This window comes from Nyctereutes procyonoides, unplaced genomic scaffold, assembly GCF_905146905.1.
Source record: "Nyctereutes procyonoides isolate TBG_1078 unplaced genomic scaffold, NYPRO_anot_genome, whole genome shotgun sequence".
NCBI lineage: Eukaryota > Metazoa > Chordata > Mammalia > Carnivora > Canidae > Nyctereutes > Nyctereutes procyonoides.
The window spans coordinates 20,841,295-20,851,853 of NW_026575037.1; the positions used below are offsets into that span (position 1 = coordinate 20,841,295).

Genomic DNA, 10,559 nt, shown 5'->3' on the forward strand with positions numbered 1-10,559 from the left:
ACTTCATAAAAACCAAAAACTGTAAAGTGAAAATGACTTGTTAGGGATTTCCAAACTGTAATCAAGTAAATATTTGACAATAAAGATTTCCAGAAATGAAAAAAAAAATCTCTTAAGGATAAATAACCATAGATGGGGGAAAAAACCTTAACTGGAGGAGAAAAAGGTGATTCCAAAACAAAATATTCCAAGGCTTATAGCCAACATGCTAATGTCATCTACAGAGTAGTTTTATATTTATTCTCTTTGGCCAGGTCTCTTGGGTCCTTTCTCTGGATAAATATCTTTAATTAATAAAGTGATTAAAAATGAAAACAAGGCCACTAACGCGACTACTATCTTAAGGGCTTTGAACCAATTGGGATAATGTGGCAAGAGAAGAAGTTCAATGTGTAATGCTATCCCCAAACCTATTATTACTGTGACTATAGCTTCACTGAGTCTTTCAGAAATAAGGAAGGCAAACCATGAGAACACAACAGGAGCTGTACTATTAGCTAACTTGAAGAAATCTGGTTTGGCTGCACTACCTTCTGGCAGAGCAAAACCCCATCTGATCCCTCCCAAGAGAGATAGGAGACTGGCTCCATAAGCCATCTGAGTGAAAGCTAATAAGGGGATGTAGGTCTTTGTCATCACCATGACCACTGGTGGAACAACAAAGGGGATTAGTCCTGCCAGAGTGATGTATGATGTTGGCTTTGGGCTGTCAAGCAGGTAAGTGATGGTGACTGGGGGCTTGGCTGGAAGTACTTCTTGCTTCTGCTTCTTCTTAAAGCTGCATGGGGAGTATGATAGTACTGTGTCGTCCTCATATACACCGGAAATGATGAGAAAAAACAAGTCGTTGGAAACAAAGGGGAAAAGTTCTGCTGGGGACATGTCTTGAGAGAAAGTGTTTCTATTCTGCTGAACTACTTGGACTGGGAAAGGGTACTTCAGCATCTTTGAAGATGCTTGAGGAAACTTCTGGATGAAATGAAGCATACTGGGTACTACTGAAAGTCTTGCTCGGAAGATGCCAGGCAGTTCTGATTAATGCATTTTTACAGCTAGGTGGGGGAGCAGTGTCGAACCAGGAGATGGAAAACTGGGCTGCCAATTGTTACTTTGGAACTGAGATAAGATATAGTCACAATACTCCTCCTCTAAATACTTGGTGTATTTCCTAAAAACAAGGACATTCTCTTGCACAACTACAGTACAATGAACAAGAACAGGAAACAAACACCGAAATATTATCTAAGTGACAGGTTACACTCAAATTTCTCCAGTCATTTCAATAATTTTTTTCAATAATTTTTATTACTGCAATCTCTCTCTCTCTCTCTCTCTCTCTCTCTCTCTCCCTTTCATTTTTCTGGTCCAGGATCATTCAAGGATCACACATTACATTTGATTGTTATGCCTTTTTCCTCCTCATTTATCTGGAAAAGATGCTTGGTCCTTTTTATGTCTTTCATGACCTTGACATTTTTGAAGAGTGCACAGCAAGTATTTTTACAGAATGACTTAAATTAGTTATCTATTGCAGAGTAGCAAATTACCCTAAACTTAGTGATTCAAAGCAAGGATAAATATTTGTGATCTCACACAGTGTGTGGTAGGAATTTGAGAGCAGCTTAGCTAAGTGGTTCTGGCTTGGGATCTCTTGAGGTTGCATTCCAAATATCAGCCAGAAGTGCAGTTATCTGAAGCCTAGACTGGTACTGGCCACTGGAGTGGCCCAGCTCTAAGAGGGCTCACTCATGGCTGTTGGCTGGAGACCTCATAGCCCCAACATGTAGACCTCATCATAGGACTATTCGAGTGTCCTTGTGACATGGCAGCTGGCTTCTCCCAGAAAAAGAGAGAAAGACAGAAGCCATAATATCTTTTATAATCTATTCTCAGAAATCACACTATGTTATTTCCACAATATCCTATTGGATACTATGATGATTAATTTTATGTGTCACTTGACTGGGCTATAGGATGCTCAGATATATAGTCAAAAACTATTCTGAATCTTTCTGTTAAGGGAGTTTTGGGATGAGATTAACGTTTTTTTTAGAGTAGTAACTGATGTATTCATTTATTCTTTCCCTTTTGTCTTTTGTTTTCTCCCCCAGTTTTATTGAGACATAATTGACAGTTAAGGTATACAACATAATGACTTGCTAATGATTTGCTAATGATTGCCATAGTAAGCTTAATTAACTACCATCCCCTACATAGTTACAGTTTTATGATAAGAACTTCTAAGATCTATTCTTTTAGCCACAGTATTGTTAACTATAGTCAGTATGCGGTACATTATATCCCCAGAATTTATCTTTTAACAGGAGGTTTGCACCTTTGGACCATCTTCACCCATTTTCTGCACTTCCTGCCTTGGCCACCTCTGGCAATCACTGGTCTCTTCTCTGTTTCTACAAGGTCAATTTTTTTTAGATTTCATACATAAATGAGATCATATAATATTTGTCTTTATCTGTATGGCTTATTTCACTTAGCATAATGCCCTTATAGTCCATCATGTTGTTACAAGTGGCAAGATTGTATTCTTTCTTATGGCTAATATTCCACTATATATCATATATATATATATATATATATATATATATATATATATCACATTTTCCTTATCAATTCATCCACCATTTTTAGACAGTTACTTCTTTTCCTTTGGATATATATTCTCAAGTGGAATTGCTGGATCATGTGGTAGTCTAACTGTAATTTTTTTTTTTTGAGGAACTACTGTACAGTTTTCCATAGTGGCTGCAACAATTCACATTCCCACCAATAGTGCATGAGGTATCCTTTTTCTCCATATCTACACCAATATTTATCTCCTCTGTTTTTGATGATGGTCATTCTAACAGGTACGAGGTGTTATCTCATTGTGGTTTTGATTTGCACTTATTGATGTTGAGTATCTTCTCATGTTTACTGTGCAGGAGCTTTTTAGTTTGATGTAGTCACATTTATTTTTATTATGTTGCCTTTGCTTTGGGTATCAAATTAAAAAAAAAATCATTGCTAAGACCAGTGTGAGGGAGCTTATCCTATGTTCTCTTCTAGGAGTTTTATGGTTTCAGGTCTTATGGTCAGGTCCTTAATCCATTTTTAGTTGATTTTTCCATATGATATAAGGAGTCCAGTTTCATTCTTTTGCATGTGGCTGTCTAGTTTTATCAACACTATTTATTGAAGAAATTATGCTTTTTCAATTGCATATTCTTGGCTCCTTTGTCATAAATTAATTAACCATATATTTGTGGGCATATTTCTCAGTGCTCTAAACTATTCCATTGATCTACATGGCTGATTTTATGCAAATACCATAAAGTTTTGATTTTTATAGCTTTGTAATATAGTTTGAGATCAGGAAGTATGATACCTCCAACTTTGTTCTTTTTTTCTCAAGATTGCTTTCATTATTCAGGGTCTTTGGGGTTCTATACAAATTCTAGGAATGTTTTCCCTATTTGTGTGAAAAATGCCATTAGAATTTCAAGGGCTTACATTGGAATACAGATCCCTTTGGGTAGCATGGACTTTATAATAATATTAATTCTTCCAATTCATGAGCATGGAATATCTTTTCATTTATCAGTGACATCTTCAGTTTCTTTCATCAATGTCTTACAGTTCTCAGTGTGGAGATCTTTCACCTCTCCAGATAAGTTTATTCCTAGGTATTTTATTTTTTGTTGCAACTGTAAATGGGGATTGCTTTCTTAATTACTCTTTCAGATAGTTTATTGCTAGTATATAGAAATGCAACAGATTTTTGTATATTGATTTTGTACCCTGCAATTTTACTGAATCATTTAATTAGTTCAAACACTTTTTTTTTTATGGAGTCTTTAGGGTTTTCTATATGTATTATGTCATTTGCAAATGGAGACAATTTTACTTCCTCCTTCCTGATTTGGATGACTTTTGTCTGTTTTCCTTAAACTAGTTACTCTGGCTAGGCCTTCCACTTCCAGTACCACCTTGAATAAAATGGCAAGAGTGGGCCTTTTTTGTTTTGTTTCTGATCTTAAAGGTAAAGCTTTCAGCTTTTCACCATTGAGCATGATGTTAGCTGTGGGCTTGTCATATACGTATGGCCTTTGTTATGTTGAGGTACATTTTCTCTATTGCCAGTTTGTTGAGTTTTTGTCATGAATTTGTCAAATGTTGGATTTTATCAAATGTTTTTTTTTCTGCATCATTGAGATGATCATATGATTTTTATCCTTCATTTTGTTAATATGGCATATCACATTGATTTGTGGAAGTTGAATCATCCTGGCATCCCTGGGACAAATCCCTCTTGATCATGGTGTATGATCCTTTTAATGTATTGTTGAATTAAATTTACCAATACTTTGTTGAGGATCTTTGCATCTATGTTGATGATGTAATGTTCTGTAATATTCTTTTCTTTGTCTAGTTTTGGTATGAGGAGGTAATGCTGGCCTTGTAAAATGAGTTTGGTAGTTAGTATTCCTTCCTCTTCTATTTTTTTGAAAGAGTTTGAAAAGGATTGATATTAATTCTTCCATAAATGTTTGTAAGACACTCAGCCATAAAAAGGATGAAAATCATTCCATTACATAGGAGGGTATTATGCTGAAGGCAATGAGTCAATCAGAGAAAGACACTTATCATACGGTTTCACTTATATGTGGAATATAAGAAAAAGCACAGAGGATCATAGGGGAAGGGAGGAAAAACTGAATGGGAAGAAATCAGAGAGGGAGACAAACCATGAGAGACTCTTAACTATAGGAAATAAACTGAGGGTTGCTGGAGGGGAGGTTGGTGGGGAGATGTGGTAACTGGGTGATGGGCATTAAGGAGGGCATGTGATATGATGAGCACTGGGTGTTATATGCAACTCATGAATAACTGAACTCTACATCTGAAAGTAATGATGTATTATATGTTGGATGATTGAATTTAAATTTAAAAATGTTTGGTAGAATTTATCAGTGAAGCCATCTAGTCTGGGCTTTTGGTTGTTGGGAGGTTTATGATTATTGATTCAATCTTTTTACTAGTAATTGGTCTGTTCATATTTTCTTTTTCTTCATGATTCAATCTTGGTAGGTTATATGTTTCTCAGAATTTCTCCATTTCATCTAGATTGTCCAAACAAGATGTCCCAGGCTCACCTTTTATTTTTCCAGATACAGCGCTGAAACTTGTCATTTCTCCTAAGAATATGCTGGTTCATTTTAGCAGGGAATGGTTTTAGAAAACCAAGATCTGGTACTATTGGAATGTCATTGCTTCTACCCCCTTTCAGAAGGCAGTGCTTGGAAATAAATGTATATATCTATTTCTATATTTAAAGCTATTCCTATTTATATTTATATCTAAGTCATGAATTTGTATCAATTCTTCAGATTCCAAACCAATACCACAGATGTCTTTTTAACCTTCCCTCTTTCCATATTTGTACCTCCTCTCTTCAACAGTAAGATACCTAGTACTCATTATGCACAATATAGTATTTGCTCAATCCTAGAATACACAGAATAATTTTTGGAATTGTTAATCCTGTATCATAGTGGAAAGCAAACCTAGTTCTTAAGATTTTTGCTTTTTTTTTAGCCTGGGAGAATCAAAGTAAGATTGCACTGTTCAAAAATTGCTTAGATTAATTATCACATCCCTTCCCCACTGACTTCCCTATGGTTATGTTACACAGAGTTATTTGTCGTTTTCGTATTTCATTTTAGCTTCTTCCCCACCTTTTTAAAAAATGTTTGAATAATTTTATTTTTTTAAAGTTTTTATTTAAATTCCAGGTAGTTCACATACAGTGTAACATTAGTGTCAGGTGTACTAGTGATTCATCAGTTCCGTACAACACAAGATGCTCATCACAGCAAGTGCACTCCTTAGTCCCCAACACTATTTCACCCATCCCCTCACCCTCTCTCCTCTGAGAATGATCAGTTAACTATTTTCTATAGTTAAGAGTCTGTTTCTTGATTTGCTTCTCTCTTTTTCCCCTTTGCTCATTTGTTTTGTTTCTTAAATTCCACACATGAGCGAAATCATATGGTATTTGTCTTTCTGCAACTGACTTATTTTGCTTAGCATAATACTCTCTAGCCCATCCTTTCTTATTTTTAAATTTTTGCTGGGTGAAGCATTGTTATAGCTCCAAAAGTCAGAACCTTATAAAAAGATATGATCAGAGAAATGTCACTTCTGTCCATCACTTTCTACTCCCACCCCTTTCCTTTCTACTCCACTTCCACCCATCCTTTATAGGTACCCAATTTCAATAGTTTCTGGCCTATGTGTCTTCTTCAACTTTGCCCAAATAAAACACATACATGTCTTCTTATTTATCTTTCCTTTTCACATGAATATAAAGCATGCTCTGGGTACTTTTTTGCACCTTGCTTCATTTTCTTTTCTTTCTTTTTTTTTTGACTTAATAGATAAGCTGGAATTCACCCCATATAAGTTCAGAGATATTTCTCCTTTGTTTATAGCTTATACTATCTCATTAGGTGGATCTACCATAATTTATTTGACTATTTTCCTTTATATGGACATTTAGATTGTATTTACTATTTTGCAATTCTATGCAGTGCTATAAAGAATAACTTTGCACATATTTATTTTTTATTGTTGAAAATATGTCTTCAATGCAAATTCCTAGAAGTGGGATCCTTGATCTAAAAGGCAAATATACATTTAGTTTTGTTATATATTACCAAATTCCCTCAGTATGAGTTATATCAATTTCCATTCCTTCCTGGAAGGTATGAGAGCATCTCTTTTCACAGAGTCTTGTTGATCAAATGTGTTATCACTATAATTTTAAATTTTAGTCAATCTAATAGGTGAGCTATTGTATCTCAGTGTACTTTTAGTGTGTGTCTCTCTTATTATGAGTGAGCTTGAACATATTGATAGGTGTAATAGCCATTTTTTAATTCTTTTGTGAATTCTCTGTTCATATTTTTTCTATCATTTTTGCAAATATTTTCTCCCAGTTAGTCAGTTTTCTTTTATTTTATGTTAATTTATTTCTTTTTTCCAAATTTTTATTTAAATTCTAGTTAGTTAACATACAGTACAATATTGGTTTCAGGAGTAGAATTCAGGGATTCATCAATTACATACAACACCCAGCACCTAACATGACAAATACCCTCCTTAATACCCACCACCCATGTAGTCCATCCCCTACCCACCTCCCTCCATCAATCCACAGTTTGTTCTCTATCATTAAGAGTCTCTTATAGTTTGTTTCCTGCCCCCCTTCCCACCTTCCTATAAGTTCATCTGTTTTGTTTCTTAAATTCCACATATGAGTGAAGTCATATGGTATTTGTCTTTCTCTGACTGACTTATTTTGCTTAGCATAGTACACTCTAGTGCTATCCACATGATTGCAAAAGGCAACATTTCTTTATTTTTTATGACTGAGTTGTATTCCATTGTGTGTGTGTATGTGTATACCACATCTTCTTTATCCATTCATTAGTCAATAGACACTTGGGCTCTTTCCACAGTGTGGCTGTTGTTAATAATGCTGCTATCACCTTGGGGTGCATGTATCCCTTCAAATTAGTAATTTTGTATCCTTTGGGTAAATACCTACTAGTGCAATTGCTGGATTGTAGAATAGTTTTATTTTTAACTTTTTGAGGAATCTCCATACTGTCTTCCAGAGTGACTGAACCAGTTTGCATTCCCACCAACAATACAAGAGGATTCCCCTTTCTCCATATCCTTGCCAACACCTGTTGTTTCTTGGGTTGTTAATTTTAACAATTCTGATGGGTGTCATTGTAGTCTTGATTTATATTTCCCCGATGATGAATGATGGTGTCTTTTCATATGTCTATTGGCCATGTGTATGTCTTCTTGGAAAAATGTCTATTCATATTGGCCCATTTTTAACTGGATTATTTATTTGGGGGTGTTGAGTTTTATGGGTTCCTTATGATTTTGGATACTAACCTTTTATCAGATATGTCATTTGCAAATATCTTCTCTGACTCCATAGGTTGCCTTTTAGTTTTTTTGATTGTTTCCTTCCTGCTATGCAGAAGCTTTTTATTTGGATGAAATTCCAGTAGTTTGTTTTTGCTTTTGTTTCCCTTGCCTCAGGAGATATGACCTAGATTGCCTTTAACTCTTTGCTATTACAGTGCTATAATGAACATCCCTGTATATATACTATATGAAACTTTAAAGTAATTTCTTTGAGAAATATATCTAGGGGCAGAATTAGTGGGTTATAGAGTATGTGTGTTATTCAATGGAATAATACCAGATTGGTTCCTTGCATCGTTCTGTATGCCTAACAACAGTGAATTAGGGTCCTTCTGCTTCCATATCCTTGCCAACTCTAGACATTACACAGCTTTCTATATTTTCCCTTCTCCTAAGTGTACAAATAATGTGTTCGTGTGTGGGGATTGCCACACATTGTGGGGATTGTGGGGATTGTTGTAAACATTAAAAATTTTTTATGTATTCAAGTTGATCAATCTTTTAAAAATTGTATCTGGATTATGAGCCATAGTGATAAAGCCTTTATATACATGTAGGTTATAAAGTAGTTCATATTTTCTGACACTTGTATCATTTTCTTTATTTTACAGGCAAGTCATTATTTACAGGCAAATTTATTCTGGTGCTTGTTCTCAGCTTTTCAAACTATATTCATTTGTAGATAAACACTTTTCACCAATACTAAAACCCAAGTCCTTAGCAGGTAAGAGTACTGAGTGTCTAATATCTTGCAGTGACCCTATGTAAGTCTTTGTCAGAAAAAAATCACTTCTTTGCACCCCAAATCATCCAGTAATTTCCTATCTAATTCAAAGTAAAAACTAATGTCTTTATTTTGACCTACATAGTCCTATGAGATCTAGTTCTCTATAATCTCTCTGAGTTCATCTTTTGCTGCTTTCCCTTTCTTTCTCCTGCTCCCATGGCAGAGGCTTCTGCTGTTCTAACATATAACCATCATGCTCTGACAGAGGTCCGTAGACCTCAGGATGCCTTGTTTCTTCTGCCCAGAGGCTCTTCTGAACACTTGTAAAGAAGAAACTCGGCTTCCTTCCTATGTGGGGAAAAACCCAGTACTTCCTCACTGTGTTTCTTTCCTGTGTTCCCTTCCTTTGTTTTTATATAGAGCACTTTACTTTTGATGACCAAATGCTTGTGGGGTTTTCCCTGAAACAACAAGCAAGTCTCAAAACCAGCAAGGTGTCCTATAATTTAACTCAATTCTGACACTATCTGAAGATAGCACCAAAAATCACAGGTTAAGGGGTGAGTCTCATGAGACTACCACTCCTGCCCCCACTTCAGATACCAGGTGCAAAATCTGCTTATCACCTGGCTTGTGACTGACCAGCCATAGATCAGAGGTTCCAATGACCGCCCCACCCCCCAGTGGCTCAAATAACTCAGGTAAACACTTACTTATGTTTACCAGTTTATTAAAGAACAAGATAAAGGATACACATGAACAACCAGAGGAAGAAATAGGATGACCCTCTGGGAGGGTCCTGAGGACAGGAGTGTCTGTCCCTGTGGAGTTAGGATGCATCACTCCCCCTCCAGTGTGGATGTGTTCATTCACCTGGAAGCTCTCCAAACCCTGAACTATTGAGATTCTATGGAGGCTTCCTCACACTGGCATGTAAGGAAGCAAAAGGCAGGATCACAAAAGGCAGGTTGCATTGAGGGAAAATGTCAAGCTTTACTGCAATCAGAAAACTAAGCTTTGTAAGGAATTGCACAAGGTAGGAGATTTGACCGAAAATTTTAAAACTAAGCTGGGTAATCCAGAAGGAGCTTTTGTGGTCTATGTTTTACATCTGAAACCAATATACTATTGCATGTCAACTATTCTTCATTAAAAACAAAAATTTTTAAACTCTACGCCCCAATAATCCAGTTAAGAAATGGGCAGAAGACATCAATAGATATTTTTCCTTCAAAGAAGACATCTAGATGGCTAACAGACACATGAAACGATGCTCCACATCGCTCATCATTAGGGAAACACAAATCAAAACCACAATGAGATACCACCTCACACCTGTCAGAATGGCTAAAATTAACAACCTAAGAAACAACAGATGTTGGTAAGGATGCAGAGAAAGGATGCAGAGAAAGGAGAACTCTCTTATACTGCTGGTGGGGATCAAACTGGTTCAGCCACTCTGGAAGACAGTATGGAGATTCCTCAAAAAGTTAAAAATAGAACTACTCTACAATCCAGCAGTTGCACTAGTAGGTATTTACCCAAAGGATACAAAATTACTAATTTCAAAGAATACATGTACCCCAACGTTTATAGCAGCAGCATCAACAACAGCCACACTGTGGAAAGAGCCCAAATGTCTATTGACTGATGAATGGATAAAGAAGATGTGGTATACATACACATGTGCATTCATGCACACACACAGAAGAATATTACTTAGCCATCAAAAAGAATGAAATGTTGCCTTTTGCAGCCATGTGGATGGCACTAGAGTGTACTATGCTAAGTGAAATGAGTCAATCAGGCAAAGACAAATACCATA

General features: G+C 36.0%; 1 pseudogene; it reads right to left on the bottom strand.

The window, feature by feature from the left end:
* Positions 1-237: 237 nt before the first annotated feature.
* LOC129505872 (transmembrane protein 69-like) lies at positions 238-987 on the bottom strand (annotated as a pseudogene).
* Between the last annotated feature and the right edge of the window lie 9,572 nt (positions 988-10,559).